Source organism: Schistocerca piceifrons, chromosome 5 (assembly GCF_021461385.2).
Source record: "Schistocerca piceifrons isolate TAMUIC-IGC-003096 chromosome 5, iqSchPice1.1, whole genome shotgun sequence".
NCBI classification, from domain to species: domain Eukaryota; kingdom Metazoa; phylum Arthropoda; class Insecta; order Orthoptera; family Acrididae; genus Schistocerca; species Schistocerca piceifrons.
Genome location: NC_060142.1, coordinates 474,255,586 through 474,275,272, shown reverse-complemented (window position 1 = coordinate 474,275,272; position 19,687 = coordinate 474,255,586). Strand labels below are relative to the sequence as shown.

The window sequence follows — 19,687 nt, the reverse complement described above, 5'->3', positions numbered from 1 at the left end:
AATCCCACAACTTGCGACTGAGACATGCCTTGAAGTACGAGCACATCTCAACTAGAGTGGGAACTACGTCGTGCAGTTGACAACAACCCTAGTGTCAGCGTTAAGACAATTAGCTGCAAGAAATAGTGTTGACAACATGAGACTTGAGAATGCTACACGAGAGAGCGTGTGCAGGCAGAATCAGCAGCTGATTTTACAGCACGGGTACAATTCTGAATATGGTTCATTCAAAAGTGCCAACTCTCCGTTTTAATGACAATGTGCTGTTCATGGACCAAGCTCCGTTTCAAAGTAGGTGATTAACGTGTTGAAGTGTTATAGAAACTTAACTGTAACACGAAAATAAAGCGTTCCCGCACTTATATCCATCTATGAAATTTTCTTCCTGTATATGGGAGGGATGTTTCCAGAAAGTTTGGCCATACCTTTCTGTTATGCCCTGTTTAATGGTAGACTAATTTTTCAGGAGAGTTCTTGACACTAGCCATAAAAAATTTAATGTATTGCTACTGAATACTACTTTCCAAAAAGTGATGATATTGCTGCAAACAATCAATGACTGCTGTCGCTAAGGACGGAAAGCAGATCAGGAAACAACCCAGTAATAATCAAAATTAAAAAGTCCGGTAAATTCATCTTTATGGACTGTTTTAGTATACACTAGACTGACGAATGACTACTGAACATGAGACGCAGCGGGCTATGTCTACAAACAGGATCACTTAGTTTGACCAGCCCGTGCTCTGTGTGGCTTGGGTGGAAGAGTTAAACTCGTCCGTTACCCCGGAGATAGAAACAGATTTCATATCGCTAACAGCGCAGAAAGTGAAAGGCTGTCATTTCTTCCGAACGCTTCCGCAGAGGAGAAAGGTTCTTGCTCCATGTCAATTACCCATTTCAGTGCTATAATCCTTTAGCTCTGCTGCGCGACACTGCGTTACGCAAATAGGATCATCAGGCTCAAAGATTCTTCGCTACAGCTGAGGCTACGGTATAGTTTCAGCCTTGGTTCTTCGATTTGACGTAAAATATCTGTAGTTACGACTGTACGAGGCGGAAGCTGGGATGTCCGAAGTGATTACGATGGTGGACTACAATCACGTCCACGATCCTTACTATTGTAATATATAAGAAATTATCAGCCTCGATTGCGGTAATGAAACCAACCTTTACCTAGGTTTCAGCCCAAGTACTTGAGCCTTCTTCAGAAGATATACCTGATTCTATAATACGTCTAAGATGGCATGGTCTAGAAATAAAACAGCCTTACTATTGTATCAGTAGACAAAGTGAACGGCCCGTTTGGGTATCTTCATGACCCACTGTACGGCGCACGGTAGAGGGTGCTTTCTATTGCATCACTGTGCAGAACGCTTAAAGCAAGACTCCGAAGCAGCTCAAAGGTGGTGACTTAAGAAAACTTCACAAGTCAAGGTCGCTGAAAAAGCATTTCTTTGGATGAGCGTTTTCGACATATGTTGGATCTTATGTTCTGATGACAACAAAGCTCTGTCGAAAGTGGTCATCCAGAAAAAATTCTTAAACGATCTTTGCTTGTGAAGTTTTATTCCTTTACCATACATTATAGTTACCCTCATACTGACACTGTCTGGAATTAGTAACTATTCAAAGGAGCCCTGTTGGATTTCTTACCAGCCAGTTCGGTCACAACGGGTGTTACGGAAATGCTCAGTTAGCTTAGATGGGAATCGTTGGAAGAAAAATCTTTCCGCGAAACGCAATTAAAGTATACAATGCCATCATTTATGTTCTGCAGAATACGTCTACTGCCTCCACAGTTCATCTTTTGTGAGGTCTGTAACAACAAAGTAAGGCAGGTTATAGCTCGCGTTCGCAGCCGTCGCGCCGGCCGGTAACTCAGCGTGTTCGGTCAGGGGGCTGCGTGCTCTCTGCAATAAAAAAACAGAGTACAGGAAACAACGATCAACTTGAACGGATGTCTTGTGGTGTCCGCTCAGACAAAACGCCGCGAACTATATCGGTAAAAAAAATGGTAGCGTCTGATTCATAATCAAAACGTCTTCCGCCCCGGGTTCGAGTCCCGCCGCTGCTTACGTTTTGATTAATAATCAGCATTGGCGGCCGAAGACTTCCGGCGTACGAAGTCTTCATTCATTCTGCCAACGGCGTTGCCAAAGAGGGCGGAGGAGCGGACAGAGATACAGGGCACACACTTGTCCTAGGGGTGGGAAATTGTCCCTAAAGGCGGAAGAATCAGCAATCAGCATGAGGATGCAGAAAGCAATGGAAACCACTGCATTAGACACAATGTGTATCCACAGGACATGTGGCCTGTAATTGAAATGTGATGATGATCTCTCCATTGGCAAAAGATTCCGGAATAGTCCCCCTCTGAGGGGACTGCCAAGGGGGAGGTTACCGTATGAAAAATATTGAGTAAGCAACGAAAGGATAACATTCTACGAGTCGGGGGCGTGGAATGTCAGAAGCTTGAACGTGGCAGGGAAACTAGAAAAGGGAAATGCAAAGGCTCAATCTAGGTATAGTAGGGGTCAGTGAAGTGGAAATAAGACAAGGATTTCTGGTCAGATGAGTATAGGGTAATGTCAACAGCAGCAGAAAATGGTATAACGGGAGTAGGATTCGTTATGAATGTTTTTAATGAAAGCCATCTTCCTCAATTTATGGCGTCTAAGTTTAAAATTATAGTTATTTTAAAAAGCTGGAGCTGTATAGCAGCGAAGGGGACGTTCCTTAATTGTGTGAGCTCGAAATGAAGGGGAGGAGGGGTCCAGCAAAAATCTAAAGGGGCAGGGGGCGGGAGGTAGAGGCGGGCAATGAAGGTATCATGTCAACTTTTTAATTCCGAGAATATATGTTATTAAAACGGACAACATTTTGTATTATAAAAATTCGAGAATAAACAATATTAAAGTGCCCACCCATCTTTATGGCCGCAACTAACTGAATGCTTTGCACAAGTGCCTGCCCAGGATTCACTGATTTCAAAGAAGTGTCGCAGGGAAGTGTCAGATTTCATTCGGAGAGTCCTCTGGTGCGCCGATCGATATCACTGTCAGTCATTCACTCACGATATTCTGCAATACTTATAAAGGCCATGTTGTTGTGTTCAACAAGAATTCGTACCAAAGTTCTACGATTCCTATGTCAAGTGGCATTCCGACAGGTCGAAACGCAAGTGCGAACAAGAAGTTTATCGTTTGTGGAAGGAAGCTAAGCTGAAGTTCACCGACAAGAATTCTCTTAGTGATCATGATCATATAAATCAAGAGATTGAAAAGCTGCGCAATCATACGGTTCGAACGAAGGTACCATGAATGTTTTCTTCCATCTAAAAAGAAAGTAAAGGTTCAATGACATTTAGGGCATGTAATATCAAGAAAAGGTCAGTTTTTTAGGGATCCGTCAGAACGGTAAATACTGTTTTCGTAGAGCCTCTTTGTCCGTGGGTTGTCTGTCTGTCCATCTGAATCATACATGTTTTTGACCGCATACTGAGAACATTAACAAACTTTCTAAATAAAACATGTTTTTAATGAAGTGTTCTAATCGTTGTTTAAAAATGAATTTGCATTTTTACGAATTTTTTTCCGACTACAGGGTCACATAACAGGGAGGCTGGTCCCAACAAATCTAATCGAATCTTACTGGGTGGGGGATCCAAATTTTAAAAATAAACCTCAATTAATGGACGTCCCCTAAGGTGGTAACGGACATGAGTAAGTTTTTGGATTAATGCTTTTTGATTGATAGTTTCCTGTTTGTATCGGTTGAAAATATTGAAGGTCTTGAGCTTAAATTAATGTTTGATTGTCAGGGAAGCTAAATATTCGATATATAATTCGACAGTGGACACTTAAAATTATGATTCAGCCAGTCTTGTGGTTTTTGGGCTACTGAGCGTCGAATAATTGTTTAAGTTTCATTTTGCCTTTTAGTGTATCACTAGTTCGCTCCACACCCCACAAATCCGTGTCTTTATCTCATCACGATTCTCGCCAAAAGTCACAACAAAATAGGAATATACGTAGTTCAAAGTCAACAGCGAAAGTGTCAGTCCGAAACACTCGCTGAGAAAAATACCATGCTCCTACGTCGAAAACCACGCCCCCATCCGGGAATGCTCATCGGATTCTCTCCGTCTTCCATACTGCATCCGCTTCTGTTCTCTATGGGCCTGGTGTATTTGTAGGTTGTAATTTTAATTTTACTTTAATAGTAAGACCTTCCCTTACGACAACTTGGTTGATTATGAAGTATCACCTGCTCCCGACTCGTGGAGAAAATTCACGGAAACGCCATCTGCGCCCTATAGTGCACATGACTTGTGAATCCCACTAGAACTGGCGCCGACTTCGTTTCCCCGTTCCAAACAACACTACAGAGTTATTTACGCCTTTGAGCACGCCAGAATCAGGAGCAGAACGTAGCCCTCTTGCCTCGCCATTTGTTGCTCCTGCCCACAGCGCTTCTGTAAGGTAGTGTCTCGTAGGATGACTTTATGAACTTTTTTTGCAGTTATTTGAAACACTAGCCATTATGGGGAAATCACTCGCCCTTAAAGACATTTTAGTCGGCTCCGACCACCACCATTTAGGAGGATTACGAAATACTGGCCTATTATCTTTTATCTAACAAAAAACTTGCAAGTGGAATCTGGCACAGGCGACAGTAGCGAAACAGGAGGGCCAGGATACGATATGTTACAAGCTCTCGGGTTCCCAGCCGTAGAGAGACGTGCAGATAATACCACTTATCACTCCATCTCCTCCTCTAATCAGAGTTTATGAAGATTCCAGAAACTCAAGAACACGTAGCACTTTAAGTGCTCTACTTCACCGAGGCACTACACTTTCCCAGAATTATTCTGACTAACCCAAGTAATTCCCCATAGTCCTACTTTACATTACTTCAAGGAAGTGTGGTCGAATCACAGTTGGTCGCATAATGCATAAATGACCATGAAAGGTGGCTACACTGAGCCACTGCGCCAGAGATTGCGCCAAAGAGTATTATTAAGCCGCCTACACAGTGCTTGTCGAGAGCTCGTAGTTGTCAGTGCCTGTCGAGGACTGAGTAGTCTGTGCTGAGATGTCGTAGTGAAGAGTGTTTGTTGAGATGAGCTAGTAGGCAGTGCTTGCTGAGATGTGATATTGGAGAGTCCTGTTGAGATGTGGTAGTAGAGAATCGGTGTGGAGATATATTGTAAGGATTAGAGTGATTTTCATCAATATAAATGAGGTAATAAACTCCGTTTCTTTTTATTTCAGTGTCCTAAATAATGCGTTATTACAGGTTCAGTCAACAAAGCATCTGGCGTGTGTTCTTGTATTAGAGTGTAATTCTGCTTTCCTTGAGTAATTATAGTATTTCTAATTTTCTTTTATCACGTCAGTATAATTGGTATTTAAAAATTCTTGTCTTGTTGGAGAAGAACCGTGCCAGATGTGTACGTTGAGTCACACTCCCACACACAGAACAATTACACTTGTGCTTTGGTTTAGTAGGTTTTATAGTCGCTGGGGACTTAACTGTGTTAACGAAAATTTTCTTTCATTCTTTGTTGTTGTTCTTTGCAGTCAGATAGCGTAATAATACTAGTCAGGGCCAACCGTTTACGAAACAGCGTAATCGGACATACAGCTACGAAAAAATAAAAAAATATTTTCAAACTATTTAATTAAGCCCCCATGCACGCTAGTATTATTACGCTACTTCATGCTCCACACCAGGCGCAAAAATTGAGAGCTGATCAGTCAATCTAGTAGAGGTCCGTCCCCGGTAGCTGAATGGTCAGCGTGACGGATTGTCAATCCTCTGGGCCCGGGTTAGATTCCCGGATTGGTCGGGGAATTTTCTCCGCCCAGGGACTGAGTGTTGTGCTGTCATCATCCTATCATCCTCATCTACTGCAGGTCGCCGAAGTTGCGTCAAATTGAAAGACCGGCATCCGACGAACGGCCTGCCCAACGGGGGGCCGTAGCCATACGATTAAATAAAATCAAGTAGACAAATATCGGCACAGCAACTTAAAGAGGAACTATCATAAATTTAGATCTGGTGAAGGCCGATAAATTTTTGGAAGAGTCCTAAGGATGGAATTCACATAGGTCCCTTACAAGTCCCTTTGCTAACCGATTATCTAATATTGCTCTTCAGTTTTTGGCCCTTATAGTATAGGATTAATGGAAGATTATTGGTGCGCTTCGTCACGGGTGTTACAAGTACAATGGAATGGAAGGCATCGCAGATCATTACTCTCAAAATCTGGGAGCGAACACCCAAAGGGACTCTAGAAAATATCTTCAATACATCTCGCATGGTAACAACGGTAAGATTTGAGAACTGACTTATGCACAGGTGTGTGAGGTATCTTCACGCAAACCAGTCGCGAATGGAGACAAATGTGAGAATGGTTACGGAGCAACAGACAAGTTTGCCACGCACTATGGGGTGTACATATGTAGATTGAGTAACGAGAAAAGAGACGCGCGTCCTGCAGTAATCAAAGTTGGAAGACAACCATTTATTCTTCCATTTTTTGAACTTGTCCTTCTTAACCCTCTTCTACTGGCACTTTAATGCGCTGATAAATTGAAATGTCGTGTGGCTAGGGCCTCCCGTCGGGTAGACGGTTCGCCTGGTGCAGGTCTTTCGATTTGACGCCACTTCGGCGACCTGCGCGTAGAAATGCGCTGATTGAAGCATGGTATGAAGAACATGCTGCTTCGTTGGTCAAGATTTTACTGGAGGCGCTTCCTGAACCTCAAGAACTGGTTCACAGACACTACCTTCATGTGTTCGTTTAATCAGTCGCTGCTGCAACGTCGATAATTCGTGTTTTGTTGTCACCTCAATACCTGAACACTGTACTCCAGAATAAGATTGCTCTTCTAGATGGACTTGCAAAATTACAACGGACACAATATTTTCTTTACATCGGTCACCAAAACAACTTATTTGTAGACACTAAGCATCTATAGTGAAACGAAGATGTGCTAGTCGCTATTTCATCTGTGTTTCCGCCATCAATTTCGCTTTTATTTTATGTGATTAGTACAGCGCACCTAGAGCATCACAGATATTCATAGACACTTTTAGAATGTCTACGGGAACCTGGAAGTGAACAAAAAGCACGGTGCGTCGTTGGGCGAGGCGTCTGTCGTCATCGCAATAAGGTAACGTAAACAGCTGTCACTCTTGCAATGTTGGAACGTGTGGACACCCATTCGAGGAGATCGACAGATCACAAATCACATTCCATCGAAACGCAAGGCCTCACAAGCATGCGCGCCCGATAGTAGCTCACGAAACTACTTTGGACTGTTCTTCCTTATTCAAGTTACAGCACGGATCTCCTTCCGACTTCCATCTATGTGGCCAATGAAGGACACACTCAATGGGAATCTGCACGTGGATGATGGGGAGTTTATTGATGGGGCAAGACGTTGGCTCTGACGACCAGTAGAGTGGTACCATAAGAGTACAGGCCTTCCCAGTAGGTGGCGTACGGGCATCGCATTGAACTAAGAGTATCTCCATAAATAGCATTTTGTAGCAAAAGGAGTTGGGAGTAATATGGTATATTGATATCCCGAATAAAACTAACTTTCAGAAAAGATGTGTTGTATTACTTATTGAACGCGCCTGGCATGTTTAAACAACCTGGAATTAGTCGACTCTTAAGGTCTGAGGAATGCAATGGTGAACTTAAGAAATCACACAAAATTCGACAATGAGAGGAATTAAGTCCCCAGTGTACAGTCACCGACAGAATATTAAATCTAATCAAGGGACGTGTTGAATTGTTCCACACATGTTACGGTGCCCACAATTTACTGCAAGTTTGACAAGCATGTATGTGCTAGCATTCTGCACAAGTCTCCCTCGCCCGACATTTTAATCATCCTCCTACAGTTTGTGTAATCAATGGCGCGAGCGTTTGCAACTGTAAGGAAACTGTACTGTGTATAGAAAGTGACTTTTTGAGTCACCAGTCTTCAGGCTGGCTTGCCGCGACCAAGCCTCTTCACACCAGACTAGCACTTACACCCCACATCCTCAGTTATTACTTGTATGTATCCTGATCTAGTTTCCTCTGTAGCTTTTCCCTTCTTGTGCCACTGAAGTTAATCCCTCTTGTATTACGTGTCCATCATCCTGGTCTTCCTTCTGCTCAGAGTTTCGTACATACTTCTTTGCTAGACGATTCTGTAAAGGACTACATTTATCATAACATTTATTTACAGACTTCTTTAACACCACATCTCAAACTCTCTGATTCTCTTCTTTCCGGTTCCCGCTACTCCATGGTTCATTTCCAGCAATGATGTGCTCCAGACATACACTCAGCAATTTCTTCCCCTAAATCAGGCCTACGAGTAACAAAATAAGTCATTCCAAAATTAATGTATTCAGTGAATTGATATATCCACCAGGATATAATCTAAACAATGTAGAGATGTATTTGAACATTTGCTCACTAAACTCCCTTCATTGAAAGGCAAGATGAGGGAACACCAAACGAGTGACTAATACTGTGATATCTGGCGGCTATGAAGAACACACTGCCTTTAACTATCCTTCTCTTTTTCCTTTCACGAATTGTGTTCTGAAAAATTTATTTTTGTTATTGACGTCTCCGCCGGCAATCGGTTTAATTACTTAGGGTTTTGAAACAATATATGATGCAGCACACTTACTCTTTTCGTATAATTAGTTCGATTTCCATCTAACCCGTACGGTTAGCCGTGAGTGCTATACCGCCACTTACAGGATCGAATCCGCCAAACGGATTAACGACGAAGCTTGGTGTGCCAGCCAGCCTGGATATGGTTTTTAGGTTGTTTCCCCACATCCCACTAGGTGAATATTGGGCTGGCACCGAAGTCCTGTCTTAGTTACATGACAATCATTTAGACAGCTTTCGCTCGCTTTCACATTAATAACACTACACGCACACAATTTGAGTACACATTTTCCGCCACAGGAGGTAACAGGAAGAGCATCTGGCCAACACCATGAAGGCCCAATGGTACCTACCGGCCCCCGTGTTATCCTCACCCACAGACGTCAGTGGATGCGGATACGGAGAGGTAATGTGGTCAGCACACTGCTTTCCAAGGCGTATGTCAGTTTACGAGACTGGAGCCGCTACTTCTCAATCAAGTAGCTCCTCAGTTTGCCACGCAAGGGCTGAGTGCACCCCGCTTACCAACAGCGCTTGGCAGCCCGAATGGTCACCCATCCAAGTGCTAGCTCAGCCCAACGTCGCTTAATTTCGGTCAGCTGACGGGAACCGGTATTACCACTGCGGCAATGCCGTTGGCACCCCCTTAAACTAAACATCCCAAATACATTAACAACCATTCTGAGCCCGCGCCGATGCGTGACAAACGCACAAGAAAAAGGAGACTTCCATTTTCATCGGCTAGGACAAGCTCAAATAAAACGCCCAAACAGATAACTATTTTAAATAGCTTGATAACTTGGTACGACGAAAACCCTCTTAGAACGAGTCTTTGAATGTAAAAATACGCACAAATTTAAACACAAAAGCAGAGACGCTTGCACAAACTTGCATAATATAAAACCGTTCAAGCTTCAAGCCATACGAATGGTTAAAAAACAATTTCCAACAGAGGAACCCAATATTCTTTTTGTGGCCATATTGTCCACAGTTGCTTTACATTTGAATATTTTAATTTCATCTTTGTAACTATGCGTGATTTTGTCCCCAAGCACGTTTCATTTCATTATAAATGGTCTGTAATGGAAGTTATTTGTAATTTAATTGCCTTAGAGATGGAAAACAGTTCGTTGCAAACTATATTTACTTACTGGAATGAGATTTTCACTCTCCAGCGGAGTGCGCGCTGATAAACTTCCACAGAAGTGCTGCAAGGTTCGTAGGAGAGCTTCTGTAAAGTTTGGAAGGTAGGAGACGAGGTACTGGCGGAAGTAAAGTTGTGAGGACGGGGCGTGAGTTGTGCTTGGGTAGCTCAGATGGTAGAGCACTTCCACGCGAAGGGCAAAGGTCCCGAGTTCGAGTCTCGGTCCGGCACAAAATTTTAATCTGCCAGAAAGTTTTATGTTTACTTACTGAATTTCATGCCTGGTTTTCCTCTCACATCGGGAATTACCGTCTCCTTACGCGTTTTTAGGTCATTTCTTGATTTAACACTTTATTCTAGTCTGATCCCACAATGCTTTACAGAACTGCACTGTAGAAATATAACAGTGCATGACCTGCTTATTTGTATCCTTCTGGAGTACTGTACAGTGTTGCCAACTTTGCCACTAGTTTTTCCTTTGATCTAAAACTTTTCCCTCTTTTTGTCATTTGTATTTTTTGTTTATTTGTAACATCTTCCATTACAGCTTTTTGTTATACCTCATGTATGCAGAGTGTGTGTGTGTGTGTGGGGGGGGGGGGGGGGCGTAGGAAGGTGTAGGGGTGATAGAACACGGGGGCGGGGGGTTAAACCCACAGCAGCAAATAGCCTGATCCTCACGAATAGCACCAAGGGGGCCGCCGAGCTTTATGTCCCAATCCGAGGGACGGATCAGTAACTGTCACATGCATCACTTTATGTGGCACTGCAGAGGTGTTTGAAATTCAAAGCAGGATAATGACGCAAGGTCTGGTGGACAGGAACTTTACACCTCGCCTCTCCTCCCCTTGGCAGTGAAAATTTTTTCCACTACCAGGATTCGAACTATCTTACCCTCAGGTTGAGCACTACCGCTTAAGTTTGTGTCAGCGACCTCTACCAAGCAAGCGGGTTTCGTTGTTTGCGTTATTCCAGAACGGTTTCTTGTCTTTGTGAAGACGGGATTAAAATACCCTCAGTAACATGCGCGTAAGGTCGCTTTCACGAAATGCTTGCGCATGCGTACTCGCCAAGCTTTCAGCAGCGTGTGTGGGCACCACCTTGAAGGGCCGGCTGTGTTGAGCCGGGTATTTCCCGGTGGCCGGCGCGGCTGTGAATCAGCCAAGGCCGGCAGCGCGCGGGCCGATCTCCGAGCCGTTGTCCCAGCTCCGCCTGTGCCTGTGCCCATGCCTGCCGGCCTCGGGCCTCCGTGTCTGTATCCGGCGGAACGGCAAAGTTCCGGTGACGTAACGACGACCTGCCCACGGCACACGCCGCCTACTTCTATACGCAGAGACGCATTTCTGGCGAGTGCGAGGTGGCGTCCGGGAAATACGGACATCGTTCGCGGTTTTTACTGTCTTCTGTCCCTACTACCTTCCCTACTCCATTCCGCAAAACACTTCAAACGAGTGTACATCCGTAGCCTTTTGCTGTCTTCTTTCGCTGTCCGGAAACTACTGGAACGACAACCACAATACGGTCCAGCAATTTCTTGGAACGGCAACTGCACATCACTGATGGCCATATTCGACCGTTTCGAAGCCGTGTGTGTGTGTGCGCGCGCGCGCGCGCGCGCGTGTGTGCAGGTTCGCATTTTCATTGTCAACTGGAATGTATTTTTCAGTATTCTTCGCCAATCAGGAATCAGCTTTAAAGAAAGGAGACGTATATAACACCTGCAATCGGAATAGTTCGCTGTGGTAATGAAGAATCAGTTAACATTGAAAATGGGGTATGGTAATAATTTAATCCATACAAAAAATGGTTCAAATGGCTCTGAGCACTATGGGACTTCTGACGTCATCAGTCCCCTAGAACTTACAACTACTTAAACATAACTAACCTAAGGACATCACACACATCCATGCCCGAGGCAGGATTCGAACCTGCGACCGTAGCAGTCGCGCGGTTCCAGACTATAGCGCCTAGAACCGCTCGGCCACCCCGGCCGGCTTAATCCATACATGTGGAATGCAATCGACAGGGTCGATTAAGTAGTGAACACAGGAGTAACAATTCATGAAGATGTAAACATGCTGAGATTTGCCGATGATGTAGCACTAATTGTAGAAAGTAAAGGAGACTTGCAAAAGATTCTTAAGATCACGGATAAAATAATAAAGAGGAGGAATTCCTTACGACAATAAACAAAAAAGTTCTAGTCTGCAGTACAAACAAAAAGCGAGAGCGGCGAAGTTGAAAAATGAAACGGTTGAAGTGAACGAGTTTGATTACCTCGGAAGTAAAATCACGAGTGATGGAAGAAGCTATTAGGAGGCAGTGTGCAGAGTTGCCCAGGTCAAGAACGCTTTTAATACGACAAACATTTACTACAAAGAGTATACAATTTTACGCGAGGAAGTAAATGTTGAAGACCTATATGTGAAGCATTGCGACATACGGCAGCGAAGCTTGGACGATAGGTGTGAAAGACATGCTGCATTCGAAACATGGAGCTACAGAAAAATGAAGGTCAGCTAGAGAGAAATGATCGCTGACGAGGAAGTTTTCATTAAAGCAAGAAAGGAAAGATACTTCATGACACATAAAAAGCAGGGCCCAACAGAAATTAGGAAATGAATTGCAATGGCAAAAGGACTCAAGACCAAACAAATTACTTTGTGGATCACTAAACAAAGATCTGAGGAAAACACTTGCCAAATGTTACATCTGGAGCGTTGCACTATATGGTGCGGAGACCTGGACATTAAGAAAGGAACATGAAAGAAGATTGGAGGCACTAGAGGTGTGGATATGGAGAAGAAAGAAAAAAGTGAAATGGGAAGACCGAGTAAGGAGTGAGGAAGTATTAAGTAGAGTTGGAGAAGAAACATGCTGAAAGTCGTCAGAAAGAGAAAACGGAACTGGATTGGACATTGAGGAGGGATTGTTTATTGAAGAAAGGACTAGATGAAATGGTGGAGCGAAAAATGGAAGAGCAAAAACTATATCAAATGCTGGACAATATCAAAGGAGGCAAATATTCAGACAGACAAAAGTGGAAGAGGCTTAACCCACGACAAGACCTGCAAAATACCATACACAATTGATAAACCATATGTTCCGACGTGATGGTCAATTGAAAGTAATTAAGGGTGTAGCAGAAGACCAAGACTGGAGAACATTAAACATAATAGATACGAATTGTTGTTCATACTACGAGCTGAAACTGAAGGCGCACATGCAGGAAGAATGGAGAGTTGCTGCCAACCAGAGAGAGAGAGAGAGAGAGAGAGAGAGAGAGAGAGAGAGAGAACAGTGGGGCTATTATTAGAAAACTTCCATTAGAAGTATGTAAAGATACTGTCATAAAGACAGCCAGCTGATAGAGCAATGGGCGGAAATGCGGAAGAACCGTCACCGCCTGACTACAGTCCCCTTCCACAGCACTGCATCAGTGGTTATCCGTGTGTATATTTAGATGCAACGCAGTCTAAATGACTGCCAGTTCTCTGGCAGAGAAGACTCGGGTTTTGGTAACTTCTCTCATCCAAAACTTAACTTTGGGCTCAATATTAGCATAGGAATACATTCACAAGGCAATACAGATATCCGAATAGCTGAATTCTTAATATTGTGGATAAGCATCTAGCACAAATTCCCTACCGCATACCATCGTACAAGTGATGAAAGGCTCATTATTATTTTGCGAGATCTCTTCGTTACACGGAAACATAAGTTTCCACAACCATACACGATTTTGCTATACGTTTCAGCGAAATCCCGCAGTTTCATTACGTTGTAGCATTTTACAAGAACTCAATTCCAGGTTTACTTAAATTGTATATTTTGTTGAAATAAGCGTCCTTAGGCAAGTTTGTGGGTCAAAATTTCAAGCTCACGAACTTACTTTATGGATAATTCATTTCAGTAGGCAAGTTTTCACATCCAAACAAGTCCTGATCTGTGTTTTTTTCCTCCTCCAGTACTCCTGTTCCGAACAAGCGTTTCACAAAGCATCCGTATTTTAAAAATTTCTAGCTCTTGTTTACAGAAAGTCTGAAATATTTAGTTGAGCACCATTGCTGTCACGGGATTTCTTGAATATACGTATACAGGGTGGTCCACTGATATTGACCGGACCAAAAGTCTCACGAAATAAGCGTCAAACGAAAAACTACAAAGAACGAAACTTGTCTAGCTTGAAGGCGGAAACCAAATGGCGCTATGGTTGGCCCGCTAAATGGCGCTGCCATAGGTCAAACGGATATCAACTGGTTTTTTCTAAAAAAATAGGAACCCCCATTTTTATTACATATTCTTGTAGTACGCAAAGAAATATGAATGTTTTTGTTGGACCACTTTTTTCGCTTTGTGATAGATGGCGCTGTAATAGTCACTAACATACGGCTCACAATTTTAGGCGAACAGTTGGTAACAGGTAGGTTTTTAAATTAAAATACAGAACTTAGGTACGTTTGAACATTTTATTTCGATGTTCCAATGTCATAAATGTACCTTTGTGAACTTATCACTTCTGAGAACGCATGCTGTTACAGCGTGATTACCTGTAAATATCACATTAATGCAATAAATGCTCAAAATGATGTCTGTCAACATTTTCATTAGAAAAGTTTCCTGCTTTATCATCCTATCTGGAACACACACGAGTTTTTAAGGTTAGTTCTGAAGGAGTTAGCAGTGATGCACACGGAACTTTAAATCTTGCGTCAAGCTGTGTGTTTCTCGTATAAAGACATTTCCGTCCAGGAAAGAAAGGACGACTTTGAATAGACCATAAGCGAGTGCGTATGTGGATATGATGTCTGTTCTTTCGGACATGTCCGAAAGAACAGACACCATATCCATATACGTATATAGTTCTGGCAATACCGGCCATGACCACCTGTGCGGATGCACACATATTACCCTAGCTCTTACGGGACTTGGTAAGAATGTCTTCAACGAGTAATGAGAGTGCTGGATAGGGACACTACGAATGTGGTGTGAGGGCATAAGGTGAGAATGTGGGTCTCGCGGGAGGCGTGCGCGAGATAGTCCTTGCAGTCGCACTATCCTCCGTGCCCTCGGTGGCTCAGATGGATAAAGCGTCTGCCATGTAAGCAGGAGATCCCGGGTTCGAGTCCCGGTCGGGACACACATTTTCAGCTGTCCCTGTTGATATATAAAAATCAACGCCCGTCAGCAGCTGAAGGTATTAATATACAATTCTAATAAGCGAATACGGTCAGAGGATTCGTCACCAGAAGATAGAACACCCGAAATGATGAAAGACATTGCCTCGTGAAGTGATTCCAACTAGCTAGCATATCAGAAGATGAAAGGGTCACGCGTATTATGAGGCCTTCATACAGTAAGTATTATTAAAGATTTATGGAATCTATGCTACTTATTTTGTAGATTTTTCCTTCTATAAGTCAGTAATACACAACACTCAAAACTTTGACCTGTTTTATAAGTTATGGATGCATCTAATGGTCATGAACCCAAAAGTTAACAGTAAAGCAAAATTTAAGTGAAGGATGGAGATAGCAATATGCCGTGTTCTCTTAACAGAAACCATTTTGCTTTAAGCAGTTTACGTGAACTATGTAAAACCTAAGGCTGGATGTGCAGCGGCGGAGACTAACATACGTCCTCCAGACAAGGAACGCTATATCTTAACCTCTGCATCACTGACCGGCAGAGACTACGACGTCGGCCGGGAATGAATCTCTCACAGAAAGCTGACCACGAGCAGCCTTATTTGGCGATACAGGCCAGTTTCCCGTGCTAAACGTGCAGTAATAGTGGACGATCCGTATAACTGCAGGTAGACTTTTACAAGTCGCGAGGAATTCTCGTTGTGTTCCAGGATGCACGATTGACTTCTCAGACCAAAAAGCTTAGCGAGCGACTGCTCAACTGATGCCACAGCTATCACACGCTACGACTTGCTTTCACCGCTGGCCAACAAAACAACTTGCAAATCCCTTAAAAGCGTGCCACCCCAGGTTAGAAGCGTACTCTGAGGGAAAGCGGTTCTGATGCAGCGACAAATCCGTTTCCATCCCATCGTTTTCATTAGCTAAGACCGGAAAGGTATTTCGCGACTAAGACTACCGGCATTTACATTTCAAGCCCCCACAGGTGGCCGACGTATAACATATCAGTAGTGATTAAAATCATTCAGTGATTGTATCCAAAAGGAATGAATACGTATATTTAAACTTTCCATTGTGACGGAAGGTGGGAACGCAATCTTGCTATGAGTCGAGATCATAACTAGTCTGTGCTTGCAAGAACCGTTTTTAATTTTTTAAGGGCATTACAGATTTCTGTACTATGAGCCCCAGTTGCAACTGGTGTAGATACTTCTAATGGTGTTGGGTATAACTTCTTCGGCATCACAACTTGTCATTGTCGATCAACAATCTTCTCTACAACACCACACACAATTGCCACCTTCTACATCTACATCCATATCCCGCAAGCCACCCGACGGTGTGTGGCGGAGGGCACTGAGTACCTCTATCTGTTCTCCCTTCTATTCTACTCTCTTATTGTTCGTGGGAAGAAAGATTGACGGTATGCCTCTGTATGGGCTCTAATCTCTGATTTTATCCTCATGGTCTCTTCGTGAGATATACGTAGGAGGGATCTCCTCGGTGAAGGTATGTTCTCGAAACTTCAACAAAAGCCCGTACCGAGCTACTGAGCGTCTCTCCTGCAGAGTCTTCCACTGGAGTTTGTCATCGCCGTAACGCCTCCGCGATTACTAAATGATCCTGTAAAGAAGCGCGCTGCTCTCCGTTGGATCTTCTGTATCTCTTCTATCAACCCCATCTGGTACGGATCCCACACTGGTGAGCAATATTCAAGCAGTGGGCAAATAAGTGTACTGTACCCTACCTCCTTTGTTTTCGGATTGCATTTCCTTAGGATTTTTCCAATGAATCTCAGTCTGGCATCTGCTTTACCGACGATCAACTTTATATGATCATTCCATTTTAAATCACTCCTAATGCCTACTCCCAGATAATTTATGGAATTAGCTGCCAAATGATGTGTTAATTTTGTGTGGAGTTTTAGAGGAGTTTGTTGCCCGTATTGTTGATTGGTCATAGCAAGTTGTGATCCCGAGGAAATTATACGTAACACCTGAACGTATACAGGTTGTCTTTCCTATGGGTCGTCAGACATTTTCTCTGGTGTCTCAGCAAATATTTTCAATTTCGTTTTTGCAGCGTGTAGCTGGAGTCCGTCCTAGCGAATACTGTACATCGCATCTCATGTGATGCCAAGCATCTGTTTTTCGTTACAAAAAATGATTTTTATAGCGGTATTTTACATACCCATTCCACAGAGCAGTCCCAGATTATTCTGGTACGATATTCGTTCTAAGCAAAGAAGGGAAAACAGAAAGGTGGAAGGAGTATTAGAGGGTCTATTCAAGGGCGATGTTCTTGAGGACAATATTATGGAAATGGAAGAGGAGATAGAAGAAGATGAAATGGGTGATATGATACTGCGTGAAGAGTTTGACAGCACTGAAAGACCTAAGTCTAAACAAGGGCTCGGGAGTAGACAACATTCCATTAGAACTACTGACAGTCTTGGCAGAGCCAAGCCTAACAAAACACTACCATCTGGTGACCAAGATGTATGAACAGGCGAAATACCCTCAGACGTCAAGAAGAATATAATAATTCCAACCTCAAAGAAAGCAGGTGTTGACAGATGTGAAAATTACCGAACTATCAGTTTAATAAACCACTGCTGCAAAATACTAACACGAATTCTTTACAGACGAAGCCGACCTCGGGGAAGATCAGTTTGGATTCCGTAGAAATGTTGGAACACGAGGCAATACTGACCCTACGACTTATCTTAGGAAATAGATTAAGGAAAGGCAAACCATCGTTTCTAGCATTTGTAGACTTAGAGAGAGCTTTTGACAATGTTGGCTACGAAGTCTTTCGCGACGTATTTCTTGAGTAAAAATCTCTGTGTACATGCCGCGTCAAATCAGGATAAATCTCCGAGCTTTCGACCACTACCTCCATGGTCGTCGTCAGGGCTAAAACTGACTGTCGTGAACTAGCGAGGTTCCCACTTTTATATGCAAAGGACGGCTACTGATTGGCTGGAATACGTCAGCGATATGGCGCGTAGCGAAGTGGTGCCCTCTACTTCCATAGATGTAGTTGCTATCCCGCGTTGCTTGCAGCGCCTTCCCTTGAATCAGGAGGTAAAGTGCGAGAAGTTTTTCTCTGCGATTTTTCTTTATCCAGTGCACTCTTCCAAGTGTTGCTAAGTGCATAGCCATTGTCTCTATTAAAGTTATTATCGCTAAGTCTAATTTCGACTGCTTCCCGGATCACAGAGTCCCAGTAATTCGATGTGTGGGCTATTACTCTGGTTTCTTCAAATAAAATCTGGTCCAGTCAAAGATAGTCTCGGCTTAAGAGTGCCGGGAATTTATACTATTCCTTGCGAATGCGGCAAGAATTACGTGGGCCAGTCTGTAAGAACCGTTGCCGACCGCTGCATCGAGCACCAAGCCACCTGAAATACAGGTATTTGGAAAAATCAGCGGTGGCTGAACATAGCCTGCTTAACAAGCGTAAGATTTTATTTGAAGAAACCAGAGTAATAGCCCACACATCGAATTACTGGGACTCTGTGATCCGGGAAGCAGTCGAAATTAGACTTAGCGATAATAACTTTAATAGACAATGGCTATGCACTTAGCAACACTTGGAAGAGTGCACTGGATAAAGAAAAATCGCAGAGAAAAACTTCTCGCACTTTACCTCCTGATTCAAGGGATGGCGCTGCAAGCAACGCGGGATAGCAACTACATCTATGGAAGTAGAGGGCACCACTTCGCTACGCGCCATATCGCTGACGTATTCCAGCCAATCAGTAGCCGTCCTTTGCATATAAAAGTGGGAACCTCGCTAGTTCACGACAGTCAGTTTTAGCCCTGACGACGACCATGGAGGTAGTGGTCGAAAGCTCTGAGATTTATCCTGTTTTGACAATGTTGACAGGAATAATCTCTTTCAAATTCTGAAGGTGGCAGGGGTAAAACACAGGGAGCAAAAGGCTATTTACAATCTGTACAGAAACCAGATGGCAGTTATGAGAGTCGAGGGGCATGAAAGGGAAGCAGTGGTTGGGAAGGGAGTGAGACAGGGTTGTAGCTTATCCCTGATGTTATTCAATCTGTATATTGAGCAAGCAGTAAAGGTAACAAAAGAAAAAATCGGAGTTGGAATTAAAATCCATGGAGAAGAAATAAAAACTTTGAGGTTCGCCGATGACATTGTAATTCTGTCAGAGACAGCAAAGGACTTGGAAGAGCAGTTGAATGGGATGGATAGTGCCTTGAAAGGAGGGTATAAGTTGAACAACAAAATCAAAACGAGGATAATGTAATGTAGTCGAATTAAATCGAGTGATGTTGCGGGAATTAGATTAGGAAATGAGGCGCTTAAAGTAGTAAATGAGTTTTCTATTTGGGGGAGCCAAATATCCGATGGTGGAAGTAGAGAGGATGTAAAATGTAGACTGGCAATGGCAAGAAAAGCGTTTCTGAAGAAGAGGAATTTAACATCGGGTATAGGGTTATGTGTCAGGGAGCCGTTTCTGAAAGTATTTGTATGGAGTGTAGCCATGCATGGAAGTGAAACGTGGACGATAAATAGTGTAGACAAGAAGAAAACAGAAGCTTTCGAAATGTGGTGCTACAGAAGAATGCTGAAGATTAGATGGGTAGATCACATAATTAATGAGGAGGTATTGAATAGAATTGGAGAGAAGAGAGATTTGTGGCACAACTTGACTAGAAGAAGGGATCTGTT

At 43.3% G+C, this 19,687-nt stretch overlaps 1 protein-coding gene and 1 non-coding gene across 3 annotated transcripts in view; one reads left to right on the top strand and one right to left on the bottom strand.

Annotated features, from left to right (window-relative positions):
• Positions 1-19,687, bottom strand: part of LOC124798127 (putative ferric-chelate reductase 1 homolog) — a 377,440-nt gene that overhangs the window by 350,533 nt on the left and 7,220 nt on the right. The window lies entirely within an intron of this gene.
• On the top strand, positions 14,902-14,976 carry Trnat-ugu. Its single transcript has one exon. It is a non-coding gene; the product is annotated as a tRNA-Thr (tRNA).